The sequence below is a fragment of the Dermacentor andersoni genome, chromosome 4 (genome assembly GCF_023375885.2).
Source record: "Dermacentor andersoni chromosome 4, qqDerAnde1_hic_scaffold, whole genome shotgun sequence".
Classification (NCBI taxonomy): domain Eukaryota; kingdom Metazoa; phylum Arthropoda; class Arachnida; order Ixodida; family Ixodidae; genus Dermacentor; species Dermacentor andersoni.
Window position 1 is genome coordinate 172,733,223 of NC_092817.1, and position 12,339 is coordinate 172,745,561.

Consider the following 12,339-nt stretch of genomic DNA (forward strand, 5'->3'; position numbering starts at 1 on the left):
CAAAGCATGAACACACACTTTTTCGAAGCGGAAGGTGTGAACTAGGCTCGAAATAAGAGGTTGTGAGTAGCCGTGGCCCTTACTTCACTAAGCCGTGCATTCTTTGCCACTTCCTTGAAGTCAGCCCGCCCGATCCTGCGAATCCACACTTCTTTTTGCGTTGCGCCCGCCGGACGGCAAAGCGAAAAGCTTTTTGCCCTCGCTGTGTCTGTTGCGGCAACCGAAGGCGCAGCAGCATGGCATCGCAATTAAGTTCCCGGCCCTACACATTCTGTTACGCTAACGCACTCCGTCAGTCCGCCTGCTGTACTTTCGTCGCGCAGGCCCAACAATGGAGGTCGGCGCGCGCTGGAAAGAAAAAAAATATACAAAAGTGCGGCGCCTGCTCCGCGCTGGAAAGAAAAGATATACAAAAGCGCGGCGCTTGCTTCCACGTGACACTCATTGGCCAATGGGAGAGCGGAGGAGGCTGGGGCGATAGGAGGCGTGATGGAGGACGTGCCAGGGTGAGCGGGGTGGTGGAAAGATCTAAGAATGGCGCTACTTTTGAAAAATTGAGGGGCTTTACCCACTACTGCACTACAGCGCCATGTGCTGGACTACCGGGGACGCACGGTCCCCTTCGTCGCGACCGTCAGCAGCAGAGCAACCAAATGGTGCACTAAAAATTTATCAAGCGTGAGGAGACCCCGCGTGAGAGTGAGGGCGAAGTATGGCGTCACTCGGGGCACTCTCGCCGTCAGCGTGCGGAGCGCGATAGCAACGCCCTGGTGTGGCCCCGCAGCCGCACCGGCCACTTGAGCCGTGGTCTGTTTACTTTTTTGGCCGATAGTACATACATGCGCGTGATATGTGAAAAGGAACGCCACCAGAGAAAGACGAACCGAAAATGCGCCGCAGTCAGGGTGTCTAACAACCGGGAAAACCGGGAATTATCAGGGATTCTCGATATGTCTGGAAAACTCAGGGAATTGTCAGGGAAATTACAAAAAACGTGGTCAGATCAGGGAATGTGGCCGGTGAGATCGACAAAGCAATGAATACGATCTACGGCTCAATCTCGGAGGCCGCGTGCAGAAGCGCCGTTGCTGCACACAGCGTCCCAAACCGGCACGAATACCGCGCAGATCTCTGAGGCGGTGTGCAACAACGGCGCTGTTACACACGGCCTCCGAGATTGAGCCGTAGATTCCCGACTCCATGCATCGTAGCTCTCCGCAGTTTAATTGCCACTAAGTGGCGCCAGTAACCAACCAGCAGCAAGTGATCTATAGAGGCAACTGTCATCATCATTATCGGATGAGTATCGCCATCTCTCCATTTTGTGGTAATATGTGACGTGCTCGTGGGTGCACTTGTGTATGTTGTGCTTTGTTCATGGCGGCGGCATTTTGATAGTTTTGTTTTGCGGTGAGGCTACTTTTGAAGACACTCGAAATCGGCGATGTCACAGTCGACAAAGCGCTCGTTCAATGCTGACTGGACCAACGCCAACGTATCCGACTTCGCGAGCTGGATTAAGCCTGTGCCCAACGATGTATATAGCGCACAATGCGCAGTGTGCTGCAAGACGTTTCGCTTGAGCAACATGGGAAAAACCGCGGTGTCTAGCCACGCTGCAAGTGTAAAGCATAAGAACGCCATGAAGGCGCTGGAAAGTGGCTCCCAGACACGTGTATTCTCGTTCTTCAAGCCAAGCAGTGCAGCTCTGTCAACCGCGATGACCGTCGACGAACGGACGAAGAGTGCAGACCCCTCATCGATGCCTCCTGCTACATCAGCGCCTGCACAGATCACGGTACGTGGTTTTCTGTTGAAGAAAGATGTTGCGAAAGCTGAGATCGTATGGTGCATGAATGCTGTAATGACTCATGCATCCCTCCGTTCCGTGGCATCATCGGCGGCGCTCTTCCCGTTGATGTTCCAGTCTTGTGAAATTGCCAAGAAAATGCAATTAGGAAAACACAGTCGGATATACTATCTGTCATGGCATCGCGCCATTCTTCCGAAAAAAGCTGCTATCGGCTCTTGCTGAAGTACCGTACATAGCTGTAGCATTCGATGAATCACAAAACAAAGTAGCGCAGAAAGAACAAATGGATGTGCTGGTCAGATACTGCGATTCGGCTGACGCTACTGTAAAAACTCGATACCTGACTTCATGCTTTCTCGGCCACACCTGTTCTGAAGACCTGACACTTGCTTTCAAGAAAGCCACAGAGGACATAAAGCACAAGATATTGCAAATGTCAATGGATGGTCCAAATGTAAACTTCAAGTTTCTTAGATCCCTTAAGGAAGAACTCACTTATCACGACAGTGGACAGATCCTGGAAACTGGAAGCTGTGGTCTACATGTGGTTCATGGTGCCTTCAAAACAGGCCATGCAGCAACTGGCTGGAACTTGGTAGTATTTCTGCGGAGTATTTATAACCTTTTCAAGTGTGTTCCAGCGCGCCGCGCTGATTACATTCGCATCACAGCAAGCACATCGTTTCCGCTCAAATTCTGTGCGGTTCGATGGCTTGAAAACAGTATGGTGATTTCAAGAGCTCTTCAAGTACTGCCACACTTAATAAAATACGTGGAGTGTTCAGCTAAAGACAAGAGCAAGCCGAAGTGCACCAGCTACACCACACTTGAGACGCTAGTAGCTGACACGATGCTGCCGGCAAAACTGGCTTTCATGCTATCAGTTGCTGAGGAATTAAAGCCATTCCTGACCAAATTTCAAACGGACGAACCAATGGTCCCCTTCCTTGCCGCAGCATTGGAGGCTGTCCTACGATCACTGTTGGGAAGGATCATTAAGCAAGAAATTTTGCGCGCCACTGACACGCCGTTCGTTACTTAAAATAGATTTGGAGAAGCCCGAGAACATCGTTTTTGTCAACTGTTTTGATGTTGGTTTTGCTGCCAAGAGCGAACTTCGAAAAGCTGCAAAACCATCTCAACTTGCACTGCTTACATTCAAGAAGGAATGCATTTCTTTTTTGAAGGTGTGCTCGCAGAAGATTATGGAGAGATCGCCTCTAAAATACAGGCTAACAACAGGAGTGAGTTGCCTGGATCCAGTCTGCGCCTTGTCAGTGGAGGTTGGCAAAAAACGACTAGCGATTGCGCTGGAAATACTCACAGAGCACCGGTGGCTGACCGGCTTAGAAGCAGAACGGGCACACCGATCCTATGTGCAAGTCTGTTCGCTGAGCTCTGCACAGCTACTTCTGAAAAACTTTGATAGGACAGCACAGAGACTGGACACCTTGTGGTTTTAGCTGTGCTCACGGAACCATAAGGAGTTGCTTATCTTTGTCAAGATCATCCTCTCCATGTCCCATGGCAATGCTGCTGTCGAAAGAGGTTTTTCTGTAAATAAAGAATGCCTCATAGAGAACCTGAAGGAAGAATCTCTCATTGCGCAGAGAATAGTGTATGATGGAGTTTCAGCAGCAGGGGGCGTAGCCAATGTTGACATTACAGACAGTATGGTGGAAATGGTGCGTGGCGCATGTATTCGGTGGAAGGAGGAGCTCAATAAAAAGAAGCAAGACAGGCTGGATGCATATGAGGCTGAACAAAACAGGAAAAGGGCGGCCACCCGCATCAAGGAACTCCAACAAAAGAAGCAAAGGCTCATCACTGAAGCACAGAATGAGGCGTCTCTTCTCCAGGAAGAAATTGACGCTTTAAAGTGAATAAATGCGCTCATAATCTCGCTTTGGCACTGCAATAAACTGTTTTGTGAATGGAATCGTCTATGTGAATTGTGCCTCTGTTCGACTCTCAAAGCTTCTTTAAGATTCAGGGAATTTTTATTGGAATTATCAGGGAAAACCTGGAAAATTCAGGGAATATCTATTAAGTAATTTAGTAGACACCATGCGCAGTGCGTGAATGAGCGTCTACAACTTGCGTGGAACACGATGCAGATAACATGCATGCATGAGAGCGCGGCGTGCTGATCACGCTTTAAAGGCCCGTTCACACTACTACAAAAATTCGGCGAGCGAAGCGAATCCGCTCACCGGAAAAAAGAGAGCGTGTTCTCATCTGTTGACGCGTGCATAGGCGGATCCGCCGTCGCTTCAAGCCTTTCCGCGAGACAGCGAGGTCTCGCGGCAGTTTCTTTTTTGGTTTCGCGACTTTGCGACAGAGACGAGAGTTCACGTGTGTGCCTCTCGTTCGCGGGCTTTTGTTGCGTCTGCTTGTATTGCGCCGTTTCCCCGGAGAAGGCCGGTCGCTCAGACATTCTGGCTCCCATGTTGAGATTAGACGGGTTGCGACGTCAAAAGGCAACTTCCGGTGGCGGCGAAAGCGGGAAAAATGGGTCCTGGACCGATTACATTCACCGCGCCGCTTTCCGCCCTCCTCGGCGTCAAAAGCGGCCGAATCCACTTCGCTCGCCGGATATTTCGTGTAGTGTGAACGGGCCTTAAAAGAAATCTGCACCCTTTGGGGGGGGGGGGGGGGGGGGGGGGCTATATGTACCACACAACGATAATCGTCATCAGCCTTGATGCGTTTCCGTTCTTTAACGCTGCGAGCCCGGTACTTTCCAGTAACGAACGGCATGCGCGTTATCAGCATAACATAGCATTCCCGGCAGGAAAGTAGCGGGCACGGCGTTTTCAAGAAAGGAAACGCATCAAGGCAGATGACGATTATCGTTGTGTGGCAGATGTACACCCCAAAGGGTGCAGACTTTCTTTAGAGTGCACCGCCGCGAAGAAGCCTTCAGGGGACATACACACGCGTACACACAAACACGCACACGCACAAAAGCTGTTCATCACTGCTCGCATCACACCGCTTCGCGATGCGGAACGGAGCATTACCACTTAAAAAGATAACGCCAAAAGTAAGGAAATCTGAAGATTCCCGTAGACAGTTGGCTGAGCGAGGTAAAGCACCCGCGTTGCAATCCGTGAAGTCCCCGCAAAGATGGCGGCGAGCGCCCATCGCCTCTTTTAGTCGTCTGCTAGCCAGAGAACTTCCAGAAAGGAGCTAGACCAAAATCGTCCTGGCAGGTTCTGGCAGCCCGCGGGTAGCCAGAAGTGGAAAATCGAAGAAGCCCACCTGCGTGGCACTGCAAGGCTTGCGCGCCTTTGTGTGCCGACTGAAATGGTTCGGCGGTGCACACTGCCCATTTTGCGGCGTCGTCTGCTTGTGCAACTGCGCGAGCAGACGACGCTCTCGTTACACGCGTTTTGGCGATCCGGCACGCATGCTGTGCAATTAATACACAGGATTCAGCTACGAGATAACGCCGTACGTGCCTTCGTAGACATGATCAACACTTGCACAAAAGAAAATAAAGTTTATTTCGTCCGTTTTGTAACGACAAAAACAAAAGAAGCAGTCACAGGCCTGTCCTCGTGAAACATGTAAACGAAGTCTCAGTATTTTGTTGGTTCGCCCCTAGCAGCAAATACGGCCGCCATTCTGCGTGGCAAGCTTTCGTAGAAGCTACCGGCCAAGGGAGAACGCGCTAGCTGCTCCCATTCTTCTTGAACAGCCACCCACAGGTTGTCCGAAGAACACCTGTGGAGCGGCCGACGAGACAGGGCCTTCTTTATTTCAGCCCATACATAGTCAATAATATGCATGTCCACACCTTGCGGAGGCCAGCTCAACACTGTCACACACCTGTCTTCTAGCAGGTGAGTCAGGGGTGCTGCGGTGTGAACTGGGCTCCGGTCCTGCTGGTAGTAAAACAAGCCGTCCTTAAATGGGCCATCCAGGGCGTACGGCATACGGACGCTGTCGAGGAGGTCTAAGTATGCCGCGGCATTAACGCGGCCATCCAGGTGAGCAAGCGGACCCAAGCCATCTTTGGAAATACTCCCCCGCACGTTGACAGTATACATCGACCGCTGCTTGCAGCATGATGCAGATTGGGGGCGTCAAACCTGTGTGAAGGAAGCGGAAAGAACACAAGACATTATTTTATATCACTGCGATTAACAACCGCAACGATAAGGGGTCCTGCTCTTGAATGTTGGCAGAATGCACTGCCTTTAGTGACCATTTAGTGACGAAACAAGGCGCTGGTGAAAAGTTTTCGGCGTGCGCTCTCTCCTCGCGGTAGCGGAGTGCACGGAATATAAAACGTAGTTTTTGATGAAAACGCATACCTAGCCGACACATACAATCTATCCTATGTATTATGCGCTACGGGAATGTAAAGAAAGATAAACTTTGGCGGATTTTTTTTAGAGAAGCTGCGTGAGAGTCCACCTACCTCATGCTTCGTGTCCTCCATGGCACGCTCGCTGCTGCTGGTCCCATTTTGATGTAAACGTGCTCTCGTCCGTAAAAATGACATTCTGCCACTCTTCCACTTTCCATGACCGATGCTCCTCTGCAAACAGCAGCCTTTTGATCCTCTTTTCTGAAGAGATGAAGGGCTCAATCGCCGCCGCACAACTACGAAGGCCACCCATGTGAAGGCGCTCGCGTACTACTTGTGTGTGCTGGCTGCGAGCCCCAGGTCGTTTCGTATTTATTTCGCCATCATCTTCGGGTTTTGTCTCGCTGCTTCAACTATACGCTCGTCATCAGAGTCGGTCGTCACCTTCGGCCGGTGTCCTCTGAGCAGATTTGTCAAGCGAGCATCCGTCCTGAAAGCCCGCACAATCCTGCTCACCGACGAGCGGGGGCGTCCGGTCATATCGGCGATTTGTTGCTGCGGTAAACCTGCTGAAGACAGAGTCACAATCTGCATTTGTTCCGAGATGGGTATGCCTGGCATTGCTGCTCGTGTCTGCAACGGAGGCGCGTCTTGTGCTCGCCATATATAACTACCTGTGGCTCGGCTTCCGCTGACGTCAGTACGACCAACAATGCCGGGAGTTATCATTTCGAGGCTGAAATAAAGAAGGAAGTTTCTCGTCGGCTACTCCACAGGCGTTTGCACGAAATAAGCTATTCTTTTGTGCAGATGTTTATGATATCTACGAACGCACGTAAGGTGCAATCTCGTAGCTGAATCCCGTGTCTTGCTTGCACAGCATGCGTGCCGCGTCGCCAAATTTAAGCGCGTGTAAAGAGAGCGTCGGGGGGGGACTGCTCACGCATGTGCGCACCGTCGAGCCATTTTGGTCGGCACACACAGGCACGCAAGCCTTGCAGCGCCACACTGGCAGTGTGTTAAACCACAGTGTGGTTCGTTGGCGACCGGAAGGAGCAATTCTGTTCCGTAGATGTTCTCCCCCTAACCCTACACCACCATGTAGCACGTTGGTTCTATGGGCACCCACGAGCGGTGGGTGCTACATGTAGCGACGGCCACGCGCTCCGAATGTCCTATTTCAATCCGTGAGTCCTGTTCTAAATCTTACAGGGAGAAGTTCGTGACGCATTCTCTGACCCCAAAAATTATTGTAATTCATTTGGTAACTTTTTGTGATACTTTTGCGGCTTGCTACCTGCGCCTGGGGTTGTGAAGCTCTTAGCGAAAAAGCAAGCCGGCCGTGGTGAGTTAGTTTTGCGTGTACTGAATTTTCGTGGGACAAGTTTCTGACGTTTATTATGGCCCTGCAACAACATACACCTTATTTCGGTACTCACGCTTGTCGAAAACGCGAAGAGCGATTGCCGAGAATGATAACACGAGAATCTGTTGCTTGCGCCGGCAGTACGCGTAATAGATAACGCCCAGGAGCTCAAGAACTTGACATGTATGCCTTCTGAGCGACTGAAAACAGGCTTTGCACCCACAAATGTTTTGAGTGCGACTAGAAGGCATTCTGCGAGCCTGTGGCATGGTCTTCCTGAGAGCCTGTGTTGTAGCCACCTCTGTGTACTTGGCGTATACTATTGCGTCGACTGAGGCCAAGTTGTTTTGGAAACGCGCAGTCACCCTTGTATTTGCTCTTAAAGTGCAGGAAATAATTCCCGGAAAGGGAGGAATGCTTGAAAATCGGATGTTTTCTTCATATTTTATGCATTGTTTGGGAGGTGTCTACTTGTTACGAAATGTATGTAAAAGTGAAATAATTTATCTGCATTGCCGCTCATTCACCACTTACGCATGTTTCGCCTCTACACGCAATATTGCTGTTAGGTCAATATACGGAAATGATACATGCTTGCAATTTACTTTCTTTTTTTCAGCTGATGGCGCAGGACGAAGACGAAGCGTCTGCAAGCCAGGACGCTACTTCTCTAGCTCAGCTGTTTTGTCCTTATTTCTGCGTACATCTTTGGAGAGCCGGCATGGTTCGTAGCGTGGATGCAAGTTGACGTCCCCGTGCCTCTGCCGGGAATGGTGACTTCAGCGGCGGCTGCGTCTAGGAAGCGGCGGCCTCCAGAGCGACACCGACGACACCAGAGTCTACTCGCTCAGCAGTGAGAACTTCTCTGATGACGCCTTTGAGCTTGTGCGGAGCCGCAATGCGAAACGAAGACACACCACCAGGGCATCCATGTCTTCGAGCATGCGACCAACTCAGAATAGCGCAACAAGTACGATTCTATTTGTACCAGAACTCGCTACTGACAACCTGAGGCGACTCAACAGACAGTCCGTATCGGCGAAACTTGAAGTGGTGGAGCCAAACCAGATAACAGACGTTAGTCAACTCACGAAAAGTGTTGGCTATCGACGTCACGCATGAGACTGCGCTGAGAAATTTGGCTAAAGTTACAGAACTAGGTGGCGTTAAGATCTGCTCGTACATCACCCTTAACGATGGTTCCACTACTGGTGGCATCTACGACGTGGACGTCTCCATCTCTAGCGCTGACTTGCCGATTCTAGTGAAGCCTGCCGTTGATGGCGTCGCCATAACACGTGTATCGCCTCGGCACATCCCGCCGTGTGAAAATTATATTCAAGGACGAGACTCTCCCTTCGCACGTCAAAGTGGGCCACTTGAGACACCCTGTGTGACCATTAATCCCAAGGCCACTGCAATGCCGCAATTGTATGAGGCTGGGACACGTGAGCGCCATGTGCGAGAACACGAGAGTTTGCTCATGCTGCGGCTAGCCCCACGCTGCATACTCTTGCGCAGCCACAGTTGTCAAATGCATCAATTGCCATGGGTCCCATGATGCTTCCTCGAAGGACTGCCCCAAAATAAAGAAGGAAAAAGTGATCTTGAAGCAGATGGCGAGAAACCATTCGTCTCGTCAGGAAGCTGTTGCGGCCGTTAGAAAGCGACGCTCCCGATGCCGTCGGACTTCAAAGAACGCTGATGCCTCTGTGAAGAGTGCGCCCCATCCGACACCTCCTCCTCTGCCCTTTAGGCCTGGGGTAATTCAATCTAAATGTGATAAGGTCATAGCCGAGAACAATGGAACTTAGTCTTCACTACTAAAGCAACAGCCAAAGCCAGAACAACAGCCGAAGCCACAACCGAAGCCACAACCGAAGCCACAACCGAAGCCACAACTGATACCACAGCTGATACCACAGCTGATACTACAGCCGATGCCACGTCAAGTGATACAGCTGCGCACGGCTGTAGAGTGAGTGCACAGTGTGGCGTTCCTGACAAATTGTCCGAAGAAGGCCGGCAAGTGGTTATGATGCTCTGGTCTCTGACGAATCCTTTTCAAATGCTCGTAAATAACCTGCACACTCCGTCAGCGCGAAGTGCAATGCAAGTGCTGGGTGCTCTCAATTCAGTACTTGCAACTCTTGAGTAAGCATCATGGCTCATCCGCATCATTCTATTCGCACTGAAGTCAGAACCGCTGGGGTTTAGCTTAAAAATATACTGCCACGCACTGCAACGTACTGCTGATGCCCACCGGTTCCTTGGTCTTCACTGGTGACTTCAATATGCATCACCAGCTATGAAGCACCAGGATTAGCTTCAGACAGCAGAATGACGGCAGCCTAACGTATCGACGGAGTACTTGCTTTGACTTCACTGATTTCCAGGCGCTTTGCTGTGTGCACAGACAGTGTTCCCTCTATCCTGCTTGTTAGGCCGCTCATCTCTCGAACAGGCAGAATGGACGGTGTAGGGCTGCATGATTGTTTTGTATATACTTTTGCAGTGCCGCGAGTTGCCCATGCGTTTTGTGAATGGGGAGGTGTCCACCCCCCAGCGCGTCGGGCAGCAACCGTTTGTTTTTGAGGGGTCGGACGGCCTGCGTGGTGTCGGGTGACGAGCCGAGGCGCGCTCGGGGGGGGCGCGGTGCGGAGGCGGAAAACGGATTCGGAGAACATGCTCTTACGCGCGCTGTGTTGACATTCCGCCAATGGTCATAATAGGGCCACGCGGACAAACCTCGAGTGGGACGGTGGTATACGCGACGTTGTGGCGCTGGCTCCTGAGTCCCCTGCTGGTTAGAGACGCAGCTGCTAGCAATGTTGACCACGTGTTGCGCGTACGCAGCGGGGGGGTTCACGCCCCTACGCATTCGGGCGGCAGCCACGTGCATATTGTTTTGAGCGCTGAGGAGAGCCCGCTTGGTGTCGTGTTACAACTTGGAGTGCGCGCCGTAGAGACGGGCGCGGTGCGCATGCGGAGGCCGCGTTCGGAGAACGTCGTTTTAAGAACACCGAGTCCGGATGCCGCCAGCGGTCATTATTTTTCTACGAGGAAAAACCTTGAGGGGGACTGCGGCACGCGGTGTTGGGACACCAGCGCCCGAGCCCCCTGCTGGCTAGAAACGCCGCTGAGGTGCGAGATGTCCTCAATAAATCGTGCATGCCTGGCGTGTTTGCCGAGGCCGTCACTGACCACGTGGGAATAAGAGGGTTAAACGAAGTTGTGGGAAGAAGGAAAACGGTTGTTTTCCAATGCATTTACTTTTGAGAGTAAGCCCATCCCTTTGGGTTGTGGCTTAAGAAACTGTCAACTCTCATTGGCAACTGCTTCTGTGGGATGGGCTAACGGTCCTAACGCGCTTTTTCTTTGTCTCTTTCGCCCATAACAATCGAGACGAGGTGCTTGTTCCGCAGTCTAGGCTGTAATCACTAAACCTGATAGAACAGTAAGACTCCGTACGATGCAATGCTAGTCTGGGCCGTAACCACTTAGTGGTAGAACAGTGAGACTCGGTTGGTCGTATGTTGCGACAGTTGTCCTAGGCTCTAACTTAAGAAAAGTAGAAGAGTAAGGCGCTGTTTACTTGTGTGTTTTGCATCAGTGTTCTTTTGCTAACTGTATTTGACTGTGTAAATATTTCCGTTGCAATATATCTTCAAGTTTTATTACCTCCAACCTGCCTCCTGCTTCATCAACGCCGATAATCACCTTGAAGAGACTTTGGACGACTTCAAGGAGAAAAGAACACAAAAACTTAACTCCGCTTTCCTCTTTCTGTTCCCCCTTTCTCTTCCCCTAGTGCAGGTAGCAAACCGGACGCTCGTCTGGTTGACCTCCCTGCCTTTCCTCTCTTTTTTATATATATCTCGCTCAGCTGATGGCATACGGTGGGGCTTCGTACGGCAACTGCTGCTGCTTACCTGGTGCCACAACTTCGTATGAATGCACAAGAAGCCCGGAATGAGCATTTATATAGGGCAAAATAAACATTTCATCAAATCAGAAGACGTCCTGTGTTTTCTTTATGAAATTGCACGCGACACAGATTCGGTGGAGGCTTGTAAAGATCGTTCGCAATCATCTTTACTAAATAATAAAACGATTCCGCGCCAACGCCCCGCGTGGTTCAGCAGCAGAAGCAGTTAAGGAAAAAAAAAATGCCGCGCCGATCAGCTGAGCCAGCGTGGCGTGTACAAACTGGCCTTCAAAACGCGCGCGCCCAAAACCGAAACCGGAAAGTGTTAATACTATCCGCTTGGTACGCTACAGTCAATTCGGCAGCTGGGCGCTATGGAAGTGTCCGCTCTTGTGGAAATTTATTTCTCTATGATAGCGCCCTGGGGCGCTACACTCTAAAAACAATTAACACCCTTTGGCGTGCCCCTTCTGCCACACAACGATAATCGTGATCTGCCTTGATGCGTTTCCTTTCTTTAACGCTGCGAGCCCTAAACTTTCCAGTAACGAACGGCACGCGCGTTATCAGCATAGAACAGTTTACACCCTTTGGAGTGCCTCTTCTGATAACACGCGTGCCGTTCGTTACTGGAAAGTTGCGGGCTCGCAGCGTTAAAGAAAGGAAACGCATCAAGGCAGATGACGATTATTGTTATGTGGCACAAGGGGCACGCCAAAGGGTGTAAACTGTTCTTAGAGTGTATTCTGGACATTCCGCCATCTTACTCGATGCGTGATGTTGACGCGACGCCAATAAAATGGCGCTGATGGCTCCATTTTGCTTTCGTAATGTGAGGTCAAGTTGACGTTTTGCCTAAGAAACTGAAATGAAGGTACTGAATGTAAGGTTCTCGGTAAAGCAATACAGTTTTC

The 12,339-nt window shown here is 50.9% G+C and overlaps 1 protein-coding gene and 1 pseudogene across 2 annotated transcripts in view; both read left to right on the forward strand.

Annotated features, from left to right (window-relative positions):
- The window catches only part of LOC126530691 (uncharacterized), a 202,881-nt gene that overhangs the window by 63,960 nt on the left and 126,582 nt on the right, over window positions 1-12,339 (forward strand). The window lies entirely within an intron of this gene.
- Window positions 1,390-3,730, forward strand: LOC126530685 (uncharacterized; annotated as a pseudogene).